Genomic DNA, 20,035 nt, shown 5'->3' on the forward strand with positions numbered 1-20,035 from the left:
AGGGTGCGGTAAGGCTGCTTCGAGAACCCCGTACAGTGACGTCAAACTGGGCGTGAGATGCAAATGGCGCACTATTTGATTTTTTAACACCATTGTGTTACAAAAATAAGTAAGCGTTATGAATTATTAATTTACTAATGCGCTAAATATTTTTTTTATAAGCATAGCGTGTTAACAATAAATTTAATGTGTTTTGCGTAGAATTCAAAATATTGGTTGCATTGGGAATAATAAATTCGTTATCGATTCCCGAAAATCAATTTATAAATGGAAACCTTATAAACTTCATAAATTAGATAGAAATATTTTTTAAGATAATAAATTACTGACTAATAAATTAATAGAAGACTAAATTTCAAGTCTTGTTAAAATTCATTCGAACCGGCGTATTTGAAAACGTTAAAAACACTATAAATAACGATTATTAAATTAATAAAATTCGATAAGTTATTTTATTTTTTACTCTTTATTATGTCACTTTAAATTATAATTGTTTGTAATAAAAATCTGACCAAAATTAATTGTAATATTCTACTCTTAAATATTTGAACTTCATAAAATAAGAATAAAAAAGATTAATATAAGCATATATTATTTAAGAATTTAAACATAAGCATTGAAATATGAAAATAATAACATAATGTATACTATACATATACATTTTATTAAGTAATATACAATAAATTAAGAAAAAAATACTATTTATTACTAATGGCAACTTCTTGTGTACTATGATTGGGTAATCAAATAAAATCGATTTTGTCTCGCGCTTACCATTGGTCGATTACTGCAGTTCTACGTCAATAGTGGTTAAATTAATTTCCGCTGTCAGAATTGTTTTTTTTAAACGTTTTGAAATCGACTAAGACTTTATAATTTATATTTATAACATAAAGTGAATTACGAATGGCAACTACCGTCTAGTCATTTGAGTTGTATTCAAAAATCAGCTTTGTTTACATTGTTTTTCGTTTATAATTTTACGAAATATTATAAAAAAAGACTTCTATTTTAAGTAAATTTTATAGATAAATAGTAAATAAAACTATCACATTTGTGTTACTCTCGTAATCCTAGATGATTAGGATTTTGAAGCAGTTTAATTGCGAATAAACATTAAAATTTGTTCTGTGTTTTCATTTGATTATTGAAGATTTGCAATATTTATGGTATTACTATTAGGTAAGTATTAAAATAAAAACATTTATTTCACGCTTATTTCATATTTATTACTATATTCTATTATCTCTAATTGCGTTATTGTTGCTCCAATAAGAATCTTATAAAACTAGCAAGTAATTATAAAGTTGAAGCTACAAGAAAATAGTTAAAAAATATTACATTTATATAATTATTTTAGATTTATATTTTGAATTTTTAAAATTATTACTTAGGCAAATCAAATAACTCATTGTTTTAGTGTTGCATTTTTTATATATTGTAATTGAAGTATATTGATTAAGTAAAACATTCTGTTATAAATTATACACAATTTTTATTATAGCATTATTAAATACAAAACACATATATGCAAGCAGTAATTATTATAATTATGGGAAATTAATTCTCTTCTGTCAATGCGATCAGTAAGTCTTACTAATTACATAATAATTGAGTTTTGATTGTATTAATGGATATAATTATGCATTTCATATATTTTAATTGTTATGGATATTTTCAAATATACCTATTTAATGTATTTTAAATTTAATCAGCTTATCTAAAATTATTATTTATTCTATGCATATAACTTTTTTATATTACTATAAATTATAAAATTAGTAATTTAAGTAAACATACAATTTATTAACATTTATTTAAAATATAAAAAGCACAGTAGAATAGACAGATGGTACCTAGTGTTAAGATATTCCATTTCCCAATTTTCACAAAGTTTTCTAAAAATTGTGTGTTGAGTGGTAGAACCGAATGTTGCACTTTATTTACCACAATTCGAATATGACATTTTGATTCTCAATATAAAGGTAGATGCTGTCCCACTGTTCAATTACCATATTTAAAATAGTTTTTAGTACAAATTTCTAACATAGAATTTTTTAATTTTTTTTATCTTTTCCTTTTTCCATATGCTTCACACTAAAATTTTATTTATTATTAGATACTTAAATATTAAGTGAAATTAGTATTGACAATGGCAAATAATGAGTCACTTTTACATTGAAAAGTTTCTTTGTGTTTAGGGACAAAGAAAATATAATAAGTAAACTATGGTTTGATGTTTGTACTGTGTATTATTATTAACAGCTTCATGATTTTTGCATATCAGGTAAGACAGTGGGACAGTGGTAAGACAGTCCATTCCCTAGGCACTGTAATTTTTTTTTAAATATTGTGTGTTAAGGGGCTTCACACTGTATCCCTAGCGGGGTAGTCAGAGAAAACAGAGCATCAAACGCTACGGTCTGTGCATACCTCTTTCGCCTGGTCCACTGTCATCAACCTCTTCATACATGCCCTCTGGGGGATCCTAGTGCTTTTTACGTGACCTTCCTCCAGTATCTTTGATACTGTGTTTTCAAAGGTCAACCGAGGTCCCCTTACCTCTCTTACCATCATAAATCTTGTTTGCCATTCTTTCATCACTCATTCTTTCGACGTGTCCAAATCAGCTGAACACTTTCTTCTTCATTCTCACCGTTCAACTACACTGCCTGTGTGTTTCTTCATTGCGGATTCGATCAGCTAAGTGGACTACGTATATCCTACGGATAGATCGCGTCTCCATAGCATTGTGTGCGGCGAAACGTGTAGATGTGCTGACGTTTTTCCATCTCATTAATACAGTAAATTTTGTAAAAAATTACTGTTTTAGCAGCTAATTTACGATTGATTTTAATAATTTATTAAGTATATTGTCTCAATTAAATGCTTAGATTTATTTTCATGATAATTGACATGCTATAACTATCTGCTATGTGCATCTGATTGTGAAGATACTATTTGGAAAGCTTTCTTGTGAAAACATTCCGTTTTCATTAAGATACTTTTCTTCCCCACTTTCCGCCATATTCTGGAGGCATTGCGTGTTGAGTGGCGGAACTCAACTTGCCATGGTACCAGGGCGAAAAAATGAAAATAGTATATACATACGGAATGGTTTAAAAGTATCCAATAATACTAATAACGTCTTGTTCGTAAAGTTTCATACATATCAAAATAGGTTGTTATATTTAGTTTAAATACCAAAGTTTATTTACGCGGCATTTATTACCTGATCGTTGAATGATCGTCTTGGAATATTTTCACATATATCGCTAAACATGACGTTCACGTAGGAGCGTGATATTATAGACGTTTTATGATAAGTGATTCATTCTACATAGATATGGACCGTTTATTTTGAAAGTGGTGTAAGTCCATTTTTGAGAAAAATGAGCTATCACGTAATTCATGCTTAATTTAATGTAATTTTTTTATATATAACTAGTCCGTGTTTAATTTCTCAAAAAAAACCCATGTTTTGAACAACTTAAAATCGGTCGGTAAATGAAATTGCATAATCATCGACATACTAACCTTTAATTTTCTCGAAACAAAAGAAAATGGACTTACACCACTCTCAAAATAAACGGTCCATATGTATGTATAATCCACATTATCTTTATGATGTAGTTACCTCCCTTTTCTGTCTATCGCTACTTAGGCCAGGCGCAAGTTAATCCAAAAAACGTAAAGAGTAAGGTATTCAAGACAACAGCCTTTTCCTAATTGTAGAACATCCAATCTAGAAACTTGGTAACTTGGCGAACGCGAGAGTTGTAGGTTTGATCTCCAGTCGGGGGGAACAAATTACACATTTTTATTCCTCGCTCTGGTAAAATGACAAAAAGCGGCGTTCCACAAGTCAGCACGCTATGCCTCCTAAATTAGGAAACTTAGTATCTTAACACTAGGTTTTAGGGTTTTTAGGTTTAGACTTTACTTGTGAAAACATTTTTTTTCAACGCGAGTCGTATGCCTAAGCCCTACAAATATTTAGTCGTGAGCTATCATTAAATTGACGCAAAGCTTTTGGAGTACAAAACAAATGCACCGCCTATCTAGTTGTTGAAATTTTTCGTTTCTTAAGCGTTGAAATATTTAGTTATTTAGGGTTAGAATGTTAATCATAGTTTGCTTGCAGTGAAGGGATTCGGCGAAGGTTGAGTATTGCGGAACTATCGTCCGCAGCTACGTACTTGGCTATTATTTTATAGGCACTCATTTAGGTATATACCTATATGTAATTTTCTCGAAATCGTAGTTACTGCGGTACTATCTAGGACATCGTAGGTCATTAGTTTCTATAAATTATTTTAAATATTTGTAGTAAAAATAATGAAATCTCTCTTTTTTGTACTGCTACGAGAAATTTACGAACTTATAACTGTCATTTATTGTTAGACAATAGTCTTAATATGAGAAACATTATTTTTCGTTTAGATTAAATAATTGTCGGTTTATAATCATCTGTACCTACTGCAGAGTTGATCTAAATTTCCCTTATAATAATAATCTACGCCACCCTAAAGACATTTACAAAGACATTAATTACCGTTTAATTGACATTAAATTGATCTAATGTGTGTTAAGTCCTAATTGACGTAACTGAGTACGACGGTTATATCATAATCTCTATACACATGTACTTTCTTGAAAACATCGCGTGATCGCTTTCTGATTGTGATTCTGTTATTGCTTGTATGAAATGATAACTTCTATGTCCACGAGATAATGCGATAGTTCAGATTATTCGTTTAACTACTTTGTTTATTTTGGCATTTATAGGTACTATCTACTCTTGTACAGTGCCTAATATTATAAAATTCGAGAGTTTGTTTGGTTGAACGCACTAAGATCAGGAACTACAGTTTTAATTTGGAAAATGTAGAAACTTTGTTTAAATTTTATTTGGGCGAAAAGCCCAATATTATTTATTCTACTGAGTAAGAATCGAACCAACAGTCAGCCGCTGATGCGTGTTTAATATGCACCTATCTATTATTTTTTTCTTATTCTTTACTTATTTTTTTGTAGAGCTCTACACTTTAACAAGTAGGCAAGTTAAAGTTTATGCAAAGCTCTTATAATTGCTTTGCCTCAGTTAAATGTCACGGCCTATATGCATATTTGTATATTAAATATAGAATTTACTTTATTATTATTATTACGAGGTAATTACACTTTAGAATAAAACAATTTTTTTCCATAACTTTTAGGATATTTTTTTATTTTACTGTCTGCTCCCAAACGCGTAAAAATACCAGGACTATTATAAAAATCCCCCCATAGCCCCATACAGATAACGGAACACAACAACAATAAAATTTAATTAAAATATTACGCGTTTAAATAAGGAATAGAGTGTCTAAACACTAAGTTCCCTCTGCCGAAACTAAACTTATGGGCTAAAAAGTAAAACAAACTATATACGTCAAAGCTTCATTTCGTTTTGAACTAGTGGCCTCGTGTCAAGCGATGTCAGTAATTTAACTGACAAGTTCAGCCAAGCCAAGACAGACGTTTAGATTAAATGGTTTACTTCAGTTAGGTACCTGCAAAGTATAATATAAACTACTGCAGAAGGCGGAAGTGAGCATTCATTTTCTTGGATATTAACCTGCTATTATATAAACACGCGAGCGTTGTAGACTATTATTTGCCTTAATGATATGCATGGTGGTCTGTTGGTGTTGAAGCTAGTGACTGTTTAGATCGATTCTATATTTATTTTTTTTACGAAGTTTTATTTGGTCAGATGGAGTAGGGGAAGATCTTAGTTCGAGAACACAGTATCTGTGATACTGGAGGAAGGTCACGTAAAACGGATGAGGATCCCCATTATGTGTGGTATGCATGAGTTCAGGGCCGGATTTAATGAGACAGGCGGGGCTTTTTAATAATGATTTCTTGTCGATGCATTTTCAAACGCCATATGTATGTTACATAGAAAATAAAGCCTATTATTCGTTTATCCGTCTGTCTTTCTGTTCGTCTATCAAGACATCGATTGGCCTGAAGTTGATAGTAAAATAAGCGGGAAATGGAAAGCAATTTAAGTTATAACTAGGTTTTCTGTCTACTTTACACTCAGCGAGAGAAGTGTAAAAATAAAACAATCAAGTTAAATCGACAGTAATTACAGTGGTGCTGAATGAATAACCATTTTACTTTCCAAACGTTAATGTATGCGACCAAAAGGGTCGAATTACGAAACTGTGCCGCTAGTGATTTGAACTAATTTATTTTACATTAACCTTGATTTGATGGTAATGGAACCATTTATGCATCTTGACCGACAGAACTTGGGCACGAGGTCTGAATGACCCTAAACAGAAAATAATTAGTTATATTATTATGGAAAATGTTTCCGCTTTTTACGGAGAATGGAGAGAGAGTGGATGGATATGTTTATACTTAAATACCAAATATTGACAAAAATTATGAAATTAATAGTGTCTCTGTACATCACATAGAGTTAAAGGCACTACTAAAAGGCTCCGTAATTCATCGTTATAGTGCTTTTTACAATGGTTAAGATAAAATTGTTTTATTATTTGTTCTTATCGGATCAATATCTGAAAGTCGAAACGGCAACGGCAATATACCTACCTTATAAGTATGATCTTTAGTTCCGGATTTCTTGTTGAAAGTAAATACTTATTGTCGAATTTGTTATTTTCCTCTAACCTTCAGTTCTCTAGTTCAAGGGCCAGGTTTGTCGAACCCACAAAAGTCATGTTTTTTTATACTCAGACGCTATGCCGTTGCGCAACCACGGCCTCTGCGCCACGTGGGAGAAAGACTTATTACCCTTTTTCTGTTAAATGAGAAAACGCGGCGTTCAGTTCCGCCGCTTAACACGCAATGTCTTGAAAAATGGGGAACGAAGTGCTTTAACGCTAGGTTCATTCTGCCAACTGCATATACGGGACTAGTGGACCCGGACGCGGCTACGCCTGCTTGAAATATAAGAATATTTACTAAATATATTTATGAAATTATTTACTATTATATTTATTTTCATAAGGATGAATATCAAAATGTCGCGGTAACGGTTGCGTAGCGACGCGACGGTTGTTATTAACATGGCAGAATAAATTGCATGTCAAATTAGAAAGTACTCTAAAATATAAGTATTACACATTACACATATAAGTATATATGTGTAATGTAATATTATATAGCCTATAGTACTTCTGAAGAATGCAGCTTTCATACAAAACAAAAACAATGTAAATCGGACCAGTAGATCCAGAGATCTTAGCGTTCAAACAAACAAACAAACTCTTCCGCTTTATTATATTAGTATAGATAAAAATATTTAAAAAAGTGCATATTAAGAGTTTCTATAGTACCTACCTACCCAAGTTGATGGTTAGTCGCAAAGTATGTACAAGTAATGATTATGCAGCAAGGTCGAGGCAATGAACCCATAACTACGGGTTACTTTCTAGTTGCAACGTCATGGTGATTGGTCCCGGTTGGCACATTTCTAATATACAGTTTTAGATTTAATTTAGAATAACACTTTTCTTTAAAGTGTGTTAATTAGTTTCGTCTCTTGACATCCAAAAAATATTTTTCTTTCCTATACAAGAAAATAAAAATATTTGTTTAAAATTAAAATTGAACGTAGCGGGATTTAAACCCGTGTCTCTTGGCTTATTGAGCAAAACGCGGAACCGTTTTCCAACTGGATAATTCCGTATTCATGCGCGATGTTTTAGGTCCCCTGTTACTGTTAAAATGGTATAAAGCATTGTGAAGCTTTTGTTTGTATGTCCTATTTTTCTACAACCAACTAGGTAGTTGGATGTGGTCTATCGTGGCGCAAAGGAACTAACAAGCAACTGTAAACGCCATAGGGTTATAATCATCAGAGTGGGAATCGATTTCTACTCGAGGAATTGGAATATTTAATATTTTTAATTCCTCGCTCTGGTAACGAGGAAAAGCGCGGCGTTGAGTTCCGCCACTCAACACGTAATACCTTCAGAATTCAGCGGAAAGTGAGGAATGGAAGTGTCTTATTGGGAACGAAATGGGTTTCCAGTTTTCTCCGCCTATACTGATATGTGCAGAATAACAGCGTGGAGCTAAAAAAAAAGACTAGGCACTTACTATAAATCCAGCATTTAGTGTACACTGTCAAGGAATTGCCTGAACTTTATTTGTTTTTGTTTTAAAAGTGGTTTTTCCGAAAGTTGGATACCCCCTGAAGTGTTTGTAAAGTAATAGTAGATATTTATATTTAAACGTTTAACGCGAAGAATGCAAATATTTTCGACTCGCTATATGTATGCACTCTGCACTTGTGCGACCACCCACGATAATTTCATGAAAAATTTACACGTACAATTTTTGTAATCAAATTATATATGGTAGAGGAACTTCATAGCATTGAAGGGACTTGGTGGGTGCCAGGTCCATGCCTCCGCGTTGAAGGGAAAGGAGCTGGAGCCTGGAGCTTGTATTTTTTATGTTAGTCAGTCGTATCACGACTACAATACGTGAGGTATTTCAACGACTAGTATTTTACACTTCACACCTCTGATTTGGTAATTACTCGCTAAATCAAGTATTATTTGCATTGGATGGAATTTTTTAAACTTAATCTTTAAAAAAAAATAAACGTCGTCGCAATTATGAATGCAAATGACAATATTTTATATTAGGTACATATATTGTTTAAACAGATTGTGCTACTTTTACGATTTAAAGCCAATTATATTAAAGGATGTTCGTCATATTAAAATTCTTGTAATTTTTTTTGTTTACACGCTTCTTGTTGTATCTCGCACATAGCAGGTTAGGCGGAGGGAACCTGGGAATCTAGTGTTAGGATACTCCGTTTACATTAAGACACTTCAGTTTCCCAATTTCCGTCAAGCTTCGCTATGTTACCAGAGCAAAGAAATGAAAATTTTAAATAATTTATTTACGCGAATAGGAATCGAACCTACAAAAATTGCGTAACGACATCTTCTATACAATTGTGTCTGTAGCCCAGTGTAAAGAGACGCTCCGTTCCCCACTTGACGTTGATATTAAATAAAATTATTAGCACCTACATATATGGGAAAAAAAATAATCAGTATAAATATAAATGTTTACAAATCAAAATGTCAATGATATAGTATAATATTTATGGACAAACAAAAATATGTATGTAATGGAAAATTGTCAGAAATCAAACGTTGACAGCTCTCATAGGAAAGCAAACGCGTTTGACACACTGACACGGTTCAACACATGCGACATGTGTTTTGAAATCTTAGCGCTAATATGACAACTTAATGTTTGTCGTGAAGTTTAGTTTATAATTATAAGTATGTTTACGTTGTTTTTTAATTAGCCACATATCACACAGAGAATATAATTATACATCATTTGGTTCTTTTTCTCATGAATATATTATTTACATATAGTTGAAAAAAGTTCCGCCACTCAATAATTCTAAAAATTAGGTGGAAGGGCGGAACGGAAAGCCTTAACACTAGGTTCCTGATGAAAAGAAAAAAAAGATTGATATAATATAAATGCCACCTAATCTGCCGGCAGGGTTGACTGCGCTATAAAAACTTGGCTGTTCTCCAATATTTCTATTGAGCTTTAAGCGCTCTCGTAAGAGCAAAGACTCTATGCAACAAGTTGTGTTTTGTAAATATACACTGCTTCTCTACCAGTTTTCTTATTCAGAAAATAATCGGTTATGGTGTGATATCTTTTTTTAAAGAATTCATAAAAATATTGATGGAACCTGGAATTCGAATACATTCACTTTTGCGAGTTGCGGAACTTAAAACTGCACTTGTTACCAGAGCGAGGAAATAAACTTAACTTAGCTTCACGCTAGCCCTAGCGGAGTAGTCAGAGAGAACAGAGCGAAAAACGCTGCGGTCTCTGCATACCTGTTTCGCCTCGTCCACTGTCCTCAACTTATTCATACCAGCCCTCCGGGGGGTCTTCTTGCTTTTTACGTGATCAATTTTAAAATTCAATATCTTTGACACTGTTTTCGAAAGTCAAACGGAGTCTCCCTCTACATCTCTTACCGCTCACTTTTCCAGGAGGAATTACGAGGAAATGAATATATTAAATATTTCATTTATTCGAGTGGGAATCGAATCCATAACCTGTTGCGCTCACAGTCTCACGCTTGTGCCACTGCGACACGCCTGGCCTCGTCGGTTATTGTCTGTTAACTAAATATAATTAAAGTATCTACTTATATAAATGATAATCACATTTACTTGTACGCATTGTTATACATTTACGATATTATCAAATTCACACGAAATTATTTTATTGTTGAAATATACAGTTAGGTTTTACTTATAATATGTGAATATAGGTTTTACTTATAGTATGTTATTTAATAGTGTTTTTTTTCTACAACTATCATAGAAGAGATATAGTAGTAGTATTGTAGTAGTGACATAATTATGACATAAATATAGAGATAACAAACGTAGTGATTTGACACTACATTATATTTTTTACTAGTCAAAATCCAAATAGTTTAAAAATATATCTAGAGACATATAAAGATCTAAGGAAACATATGACTTTTAATGTCGAAAATAACATTTTAAATCGTATTTAAAGTGTACATAAGTTATTTCATCACGAATTGCAAAACTGTAAGTAAACCTTAGGGCTTGCGTCTAATCTGGGTTAGACTTCCGTTGCGGGAGTGCTTAAGGCCATTCAGGTTTAGACACGTGCCTCTCTCTTTCGTGTTAAAAATGCAAAAAAAAAATACTAAAAATCAACAAATAATTGCACTTAGAAACACCAATTGCTTACAATTGTCACGTCACGTTGTTGACACGTCCAATAATATATCTTTATTTACGTAATAAAAAAAATATATGAACATTAAAGTACTTAAATCATTATAACAATTTTCTTATTAGAGTCCATTCAGTAAATTACGTTCGCCTCTTGTTTAAATATCAAAAAGGACGAGTTGCCTCAGTAATTGCGGCTATTTCTGACGCACTCGTTATTTCTAGAGGTATTGCGACAGGGTTGGTACCTACTTTGGAATGGCTTTGTTTGAAGCGCAAAACGTCTCCTAGCCACCTGCCTTTGAAAGTTAGGTATTGCCTGTATATGTGTATCTAATGCTAATATAACAATATATCATTTAGTTATGTGTGTGAAAAATATCTTTCGTTTTTTTTTCTATATGCTTTATGGCTCAGTTGAGGTGTATTGATCAAACGATAGTTTTACGAATGATGTGGGTACAAATTCGATTTGTGAAAATTCCATAATTCAAGTTCATTATTATAATGTCTTTTTTGATGCTGGTAATATCATTTTACGCAGACAAAAGTGCAAAGAAAACGAAATACGACTTAAAAACCAGCAGTAACCTCTCCACCTACTAGAGACACCGGATCGCTCGCGCATGTCCGACGCCATCGGGATATCCCGGGTATCGGGATCCCGGGTACCGGGATCTTCGGATTTGCGCTAATGCCAGCTCGTACACCTGCAGTCTCGATGCCTTTGCAGTAGCTCCTCGAGTAGGAGATGCACATACTGCTTTCTCCCACCTCTTGACCTCCGACGGCCTTGCCCTGTATTATTTTATATCTTGTTAATTACGATTTATTCATCGCTGACAATAATATACCTTTTGCAAATATTATACCTTTCAGTATCTAAGTATATTTAATATATATTTTTTATATCTTTTGTTAGCGTCATTTTAGCATATCTATACTTAGTCAATGCCACGTACGTACGAGGAAGACAAAACCGCAATATTTTATATCGTATGTATTACTATAGGTATCTATGGTAATTTATCATAATTATTAATTTTAAAGAAGAAATATACGTGCTAAGAAATATGCGTTCCTACGCGGGTTTACCGATTTGAATGTAATCTTAATGTTTTTTTCTGATGTTTTATGAAAATAAAAGTAGGTAGTTTAAAAATAAAAGTTGAGGGCTCCGTACCCAAAGGATGAAAGGGAATTCTATTACTAAGACACCATGGTCTGTCTGTCTGTCCGTCTCATAAACTGTGGTAGCTAGAGTTCTGTTGCTGCTAAAACAACAATACTAGAAAATAGATTAATATAAATATTTAAGGAGGCTTCCCTATAACAGACATAACTTTTTTGCCGTTTTTATAGAAAATGATTCGGAACCCTTTGTCCGCGTGTCCCACTCGCACTTGGCTAGTGGCTTGGCTAGTTTGCTTAATTATATACTGTTTACCTCATTACGAGAGTAAATAGCTAGAAATAATTTACTCAGATCTTCTTTTAATCTTACTCCATTTTTCCAAATTAAATTTGCAGTTATTTAAATGTCCTTCCCTGTTGTCCGTGTGTTCGTTGTATACCCAGACATATAATGTTAATATATCAAACAAGTATGCACATATCGATTTCCTCATTGATATAAAGACATTACTCAAATTCGCGGAGAATCTTTTGAAATTGCTTGTAATTCGGCCTAGTTACCTTTCTCTTTATGGATTTCGTATTAGCTAATATTTACATCTAAAACGTATGTTACTCTTCAAATTGTTCATGTCATGAATATAGTGTGTATAGGTATGTTATATATTTCACATGATATTTCTATGTATTTTGTTTAAATTTGCCTTCATTAATAAAGGTCATAAAAACAAATTTTTTGCTCTTCCCCCAAAGCAGGGTAGGCAGGTAGGATATGTACTTCGTTTCCACCTTCCGCCTAATCTTTATAGGATATTATTTATTGTGTGGCTGTAATAAACGCCGCCTTGTCCCCGTACTAGAGCGTGGAACTGAAAATTTTGAAATAAAAATACATGATTTAAATGTCTTACAATAGTTATTATAATAATTAAGCAATTTAACTTATTTAATTTTTTTTATTACAGATGAGTCAATGAAAAGAGCATGTAAGTATGTTTTATGTAAGATAAGTACCCAAATATGGTGAAGCGGCCCGTCAGGGGGCACAAAATGTGACTGTAAAGGTCACAGATTGTAGGTTGATGCTTCCATACCAATTTCTGGATTGTAGGTCAATTAGGAAAAGGAAGTACCACTTTCTTAAATTGACAAACTTTACATAGGTTTGTGTTACGGGCAAATGTGCTCATTTTGCATGCAGTTAACTATAAATATAAGTTTGTTATAATTTTTTCTATGAAATACCTATAATCCTTTACATTTTGCAATTTTCCCTTCATCTGTGCTATAAGACGTTGCTTCACGCACAACTTCAAGATTCTGAGTTCATGGGAAGTACCCTGTAGATTTTGATTCACTTGCGAATTTCAAAAATTATTGCTATCATAAACGGCTGTATCTTTCCTTTCGAGCAGAACCCTAAAAGAAGTTTCTCGAGATTTGGACCCCTAAGATATATTAAACAATGATGAATATTAGTGCGATATTTTTGAATCATTGCAGTCTATTCCGCATATAGGTATTGCGTCTTGGGTGGCGAATCTAAAAAAAACTGAGATTAACGAAGACAACGACTGTTGCTAACGTGATGATGACCATATAGCAGAAAGTATTTGTTCATACTTTATGTATACACATTGCAAAGTGCATGAATAGTTGCATTTGTCACGGATTTGCATAAATTGTATGGTAATTTACTTGAAAACTAAACTTTGTAGATATTGTCGCTTAGATAATTCTATTAAAATTGCACTGGATGGTTGTTAGTGCAATCCCTTTTTTTATAGCTTCACGCGGTGTCCCGCACATAACGGGATAAGCAAAAAGAACCGGAAAACCTAATTTCGCCTAAAACCTTCCGCCGAATTTTAGAAGCATTCTGTGTTGAGTGGTGGAGCTCAACGCTGCGCTTTTCCTCGTTACCGCAGTGAGGTAATGAAAATAATGTAAATTCGCACGCTTATGGCCCTCTGTCACGACCGGCCTCCTGTTATTTCAATTATACCTACCTACTATATGCGTGAATCTATTTTTTTTTAAAGAGCTAAACATAAAGAACGTGTAAGTTTAAGAACATAATGCATAAGACACATACACATACAATGCTCAAAGCTTATATTTAATTATTTAAAATATTATGTTGACAATGATGACTATTTTTGTTAATGGTATGTTTTTGATGTGTTTATATTTTCCGGTAACAATTAATATTTAATTTATGCAATTAATAAAATACGAACCAACGAACGTTTTTGTTAAAAATGATTCATTGTATAATTTTAGAAATTACTTAATTGCTGACATACTTTATATGTACCTATGCATAAATACATATATCTATACTAATATAATAAAGCGGAAGAGTTTGTTTGTTTGTTTGTTTGAACGCTAAGATCTCTGGATCTACTGGTCCGATTTACTTTGTTTTTGTTTCGTATGAAAGCTGCATTCTTCAGAAGTGCTATGGGCTATATAACATTATATTACACATATATACTAATATATTAAAATACTTTTTCTAATTTGACATGCAATTTATTCTGCCATGTTAATAACAACCGTCGTCGCTACGCAACCGTTACCGCGACATTTGGATATTCATCCTTATGAAATAAATATAATAGTCACTTTTAGCATTTTATCGAGAGGGAAATTATAGTTTACTGTTTAACATTCTAATAAATAATTAAGGAGATGTCACTGATTCGAAATGACCTAGCCTTCGGGCGGCATAGTATGAGTATGACCGACGCGAAAATATTCTTATAGTCCAAGCAGGCGTAGCCGCGTCCGGGTCTACTAGTTATGTATAAGAATTTAATTTTCAGATTATATATTTTAAATTGATTGTCGATTTTAACAAAATGATAATAGGTCTAAACAACAGATTATTTGGTAGAGAAATCCTATTGTCAACATACTGCGTTCCCCACTTTCCCCTTTGCCATTTATAACATAAAAAAAAATTGCGGGTTCTTTGCCCTGTCTGTTTGATGATTTTTATACATTTAAAAAATTATAAAAAAAAATTTGTGATATATATTTTTATCTTCACGCTGTATTCTAGAAGTAGTACTCACTGTATGCAGAGGGAACTTAGTGCTAAGACACTCCGTTTCCCACTTTTCACTGAATTTTCGCGAGAGCGTGTTTATTATCTGCCATCGTCATAAATAAATATTTGTTAACTTTACGCAGTGGATATTGCATTCGCATATCCGATGTAACAGAGTAATACTGCATTGCGCATTTCAAACCAAAATATACCTTTATTTTAATGATTTAAGATTCATTATTGCATTTGAATTTAATAATCTATGTAACATGAAATAAATGCAACGGTCGGCTTGACGCGTTAACAGCTAAGTTCCTTTCGTTGCATAAATCAAACAATAAAGTTATATAGGTACTCGTATACTGTAAAAGAGAGTCCTCTTTCTCGATTTTTGGCAGGAAAATCTTTTAAATATTTTGAAAAATATTTTGTTTCTCGACATTGAGTTGCGGAACTTAACTCCGCGATGACGTTGTATTACGTTTATCGGATGTCCTAAAATAATCATAACCATATATTATATTATGCATGCATGTAAGTGACAAGTTAGTTGTCATTTCTCTGGTATTACTTTCATATTTAGTTGCGTCGCAGTAAAGTAGAAAACTTTTAGAAAATCTCAGTTAACTAACTGCTATTTATTATACGGTATAATCGCTATGCCTACTCTATTCACAAAGGCATGAGATATAAGGTAAACATGTCAAAAAAGATATAAGATATAAGGTTGATAGAGTAGGTACCTAACTATATTAATTTTAAAAAAATTATTATCTATGGATTTATGGAAGTTTATCGGTAGTATATTTTGTAAAGGGACATTATTTGTTTGCTTACGATATATCTATGTATTATGAAATTAACACCTATTCCAATGTCAGACATATTAAGTTTAAAATACTCGGAAATTGCTGCTAATTAACGTTATGGCGATATAAATCTTATTATTATGTTTATATTAGAAATCTTTAGGTGTGAATTGTATACAAATACAACTTCGTATTTTATTAAAAAAAGCAAAAACAATAGCTTTGCGCTTCTTGTCGCATAGGGTAGACGAAGGAAACATAGTGTTACGACACTCCGTTTATCACAATTCGCTTTATTATAGAGATAGCATGATAAGTAGCGGAACTCAACGCCGCGCCTCATCCTATCACCGTAGCTAATAAAAAGCTCTTAAGAATATAACTAGAGCAACCACAAGCGGTTTCTTATGTTCACATTTTGTATCTACCTAATACATAATGATGTCATCCCCCTTTTTCCTTTTGATCACCGAGTCGTGCAGGTTTTACCATTCGTTTTCCTTTAAACGCCCCCGTGACGCCCGTGTCACGTTGAGGCTTTACGCTTATACAATAATTGTTATGCTTATTATGTCTTGTCAGTCTTGGTTGTCCTTAAGGAGAAATCAATTTACCTCAAGTTTAGTTTAGTCATAGGTCACTGCTAAATTGAAGATCAAGGTTCGATTCCTATCTGAGATATAATATTATTTGTTTCTAAAATATATATAAAATATATAAACGTATTGCACATGTAGTGATTTTTCTGATTACAATTCAAATTTATATAAATAAAATATACGAAGAAAAATTTTATCGTCTATACTAATATAATAAAGCGGAAGAGTTTGTTTGTTTGTTTGAATGCTAAGATCTCTGGATCTACTGGTCCGATTTACTATGTTTTTGTTTTGTATGAAAGCTGCATTCTTCAGAAGTGCTATAGGCTATATAACATTACATTACACATATATACTAATAAATTAAAATACTTTCTAATTTGACATGCAATTTATTCTGCCATGTTAATAACAACCGTCGTCGCTACGCGACCGCGTACCTTACCGCGTCATTTTGATATTCATCCTTATGAAAATAAATATAATAGTCACTTTTAGCATTTCATCTAGATTAAAATTATATTTCTATAGAAATTATATTCTTATATTTCGAGCAGGCGTAGCCGCGTCCGGGTCCGCTAGTTTTAATATATATACAGAGAGATATAGTTGTATTTTCAAGGTATCTACCGTTTTTGATGAAAAATGGAGAAACGTTGCGATTTCACCGCAACGAGATCGTCGTTGTATTGTCCACATCGTTTGACTGTGAACGCGAATGGTTGGGGGTTCGATGCCCTCACGGGGAATGATTAATTTTCATTTCTCCGCTCAGGTAACGAGACAAATTGTAACGCTAAGTTCCTCACTTCAGTATACAATGTCTCGATACATCTGGTCGGACGATAATAACACAAAAACGCATAATTGCTATACGATAATAAAACGATGCACAAATATATTACTCAACGCTACAGTGTGTCACTGGATTGAAGTCGTTACGTCTAACCATTCCATATACGAGATATTACCCGCCATTACGCACTCGTCCACGCTCAAAGAGATGCTACTCAATATCGACAAAGTTTAAAGCATGACAAGTTAAAACTATTGCTTTTATTATCGTTATAAATTGTTTTTTTCGTAATTTTGATATGAAAAAACGTATTTTTGAATTCTGAAGCCAGTAGTGGCGCAGGGGCACAAAGTGTGACTGTAAAACGGACTGGTTTTTATTTATAAATTTAAATGTTAAGGAAAGCTTACCAAATCACACCAAAATACGATAGTGGAAACTGCAAATAAATCGGTTTAGCTGTTTCTGACATTAGGGTGAACAAACGCAAAGACAAACAGACAACAATTTTAAAAATCATTGTTTTAGGTTTTATTATCTTATTAAATGCCACCAACAAAAATTTTTCTTATATATTTTCCATGTGTAGACACCGATTCGTTACGATTTTATTATAAGTATAGATAAAAAAATAATTCAGAATTATTGTATGTATAGATTAGATTAATTCTTATATGACGTGTCCCTGATTACAGTGATTTTTAATTTAACTTTTTTGGCGTGTAATTCTACTTAAGATCATATGGGTTCGATTGGGGAAATTAATTATTACTATTCTGCTCTGGTAAAAAGACAAAACACGACGTTAAGTCGTCTTACACCAAATATCTCGAAAATTTAGCTGTGCGTAGGGAACGTAGTGTCTTAATACTATGTTTCCCTCTGCCTAACCTGCTATATGCGTAATCAAAACAATAATAGAAGAAAGTATAGAATAGAAGAAGAAAGAATAGAATTTATCGTCGCATGTCTCAGTCACATCACTAGTTGCGATTATGAAACGTCATTCGCAAAGCTTTTGCTTTCCTCGATTTGCCGTGCCGTGTTATGCCGTGTGCCTATTCAAGTCCTTTGGCTCACTGACATCACTTTTACTGGTGTCTGACAACCTGGTTTCTGATCTCGTCCATCGTTCAGTCATGTACATTATGTAAGGCATCTATTGAAATCTTGTAATATCTTACTTATTTTATAGAAAGTTACACTCAGAAATGGCTATTAGAGCTTAATCAACTTTAAAATTTAATGATTTAATCGATTCAAATGAAAAACATGTATACTTAGTTTGTAGTTTATCTTGTATACTATCAAAATAATAATTTGAAATATTTCCTTTTTAAGATACGAATTGATATTAATTAATTATAATTATCTAGCCACGTCTATCATTAAATGTTTAGATAATTATAAATACTTATATGATTTTCTATTACGTAATAATGAAATATGCACACTTGAATTTTAAAAAATTATAGGTACATATCTGACTGTCTTTCTGTTGGCTGTTCAACAAAATAAAAAACATAATTCTTATTTATTTTTGCCTTGAGGATGTCATGGCGCAGTGGAATGGCGTCTAACTGTGAAACTTAGAAATATGTAGAGTTTGGCGGAAAAAAATAGATTGCAGTGTCGTGACTCTCAGTGGTCTTGTTCTATTTGAAGAATAAAGTGATTTTTATATATTTCCTTTATCTCTTGAGGTATATGTTGACAATGAATAAAGGTACACTTTCATTCAGTCATTCGTTATGTTTCCTGACAATTCCTACAAAATTGAATGCCGGCAGAGCATATTAAAACTTTCCAGTTTTATTGATGATGGGGGAAGCGAAGGAAGTGTTGTAATCAATCATAGTAACGGGTTCGATTATTAGTTACTGCCGACAGCTTATTACATTCTTTATTATGTTGAGAATAAATTTTCTTGAAAATTTAAATTTTATTATTTTTTAATAGTCGCTTTCTTTCGCTAATTATGTTTGCTTTTATGTGTTTTTATTTTTTTTTTCGTCATTTCAATTTAGTTGTTACTCTTGTATATTTTCACCACGTTAGCGGAAATTTATATTTATAAATTTATCTTATAATTAGGTACAACTAATGTGATAAATAATGGACGTTGTGCTTTGATAACATTTTTTTATTACGTCCTACTATTATCACCATTCTGATTTATTTAGCAATATTTTAATTACGACAAGGATATTAAAAATTCGCTCGATAATTGAGCAGAAAATAAAGAAAAGAGTACCGCTAACATTAGGTTTCCTCTGTTAGAAAAAATGAAATTTCTTATAGAAAAGTGGCCAGACTATTTTTTTTGTTTTAAACGAGATTAAGTAAAAAAATGAAAATATTAATAATTCATTTCATGGAAATTGGAAAAGTAAGTTAGTTTAAGTTATTAAGAGGCATATAATGAAACAAACGGCAGCCTTAGTATTATAATGTTCCGTAAATGTAGGTAATCTCTGGTAAATCTCATTACGGACGTTTACGTGAAAACGGTGAATATTGCGGAAACGGAGGCCCGTTACAGGGTAACGGTTCAGAAAGATATTATGTAGAGCTTAAAACGGTTTTAGAACATTTGTTTTAGAACAACCGCTGAAACAATCGTTTGTAATAGTTCTTTGTATTCACAGTGTAGTTTATAAAGTATTTTTAATTTAGATTATTAGGTGGTTTAATATTAAGGTAATGCTATGTTGGGTTCGATTCTCTTACATAGAATTGCCATTAAATAGAAAATTATGATATACCTATCACTAAATTATCATCGTTGTGGCTCAGTGGGGCAGCGTTTGGCGATAAACGCGGTTCTTACACATTCTATTTCCCCG

The 20,035-nt window shown here is 32.5% G+C and overlaps 1 protein-coding gene across 1 annotated transcript in view; it reads left to right on the forward strand.

Annotated features, from left to right (window-relative positions):
* Positions 1–942: 942 nt before the first annotated feature.
* Abcd1 (ATP binding cassette subfamily D) overlaps positions 943–20,035 on the forward strand; it is a 56,495-nt gene continuing 37,402 nt past the window's right edge. Inside the window, exons 1-2 of the mRNA XM_085202043.1 lie at positions 943–1,182; positions 12,896–12,916. The gene's annotated coding sequence lies outside the window, so the exon portion shown is untranslated. The remainder of the gene's footprint in view (positions 1,183–12,895; positions 12,917–20,035) is intronic.

The sequence above is a fragment of the Heliconius melpomene genome, chromosome 18 (assembly GCF_056956725.1).
Source record: "Heliconius melpomene rosina isolate 202511_hmr_F chromosome 18, ASM5695672v1, whole genome shotgun sequence".
Lineage (NCBI taxonomy): Eukaryota > Metazoa > Arthropoda > Insecta > Lepidoptera > Nymphalidae > Heliconius > Heliconius melpomene.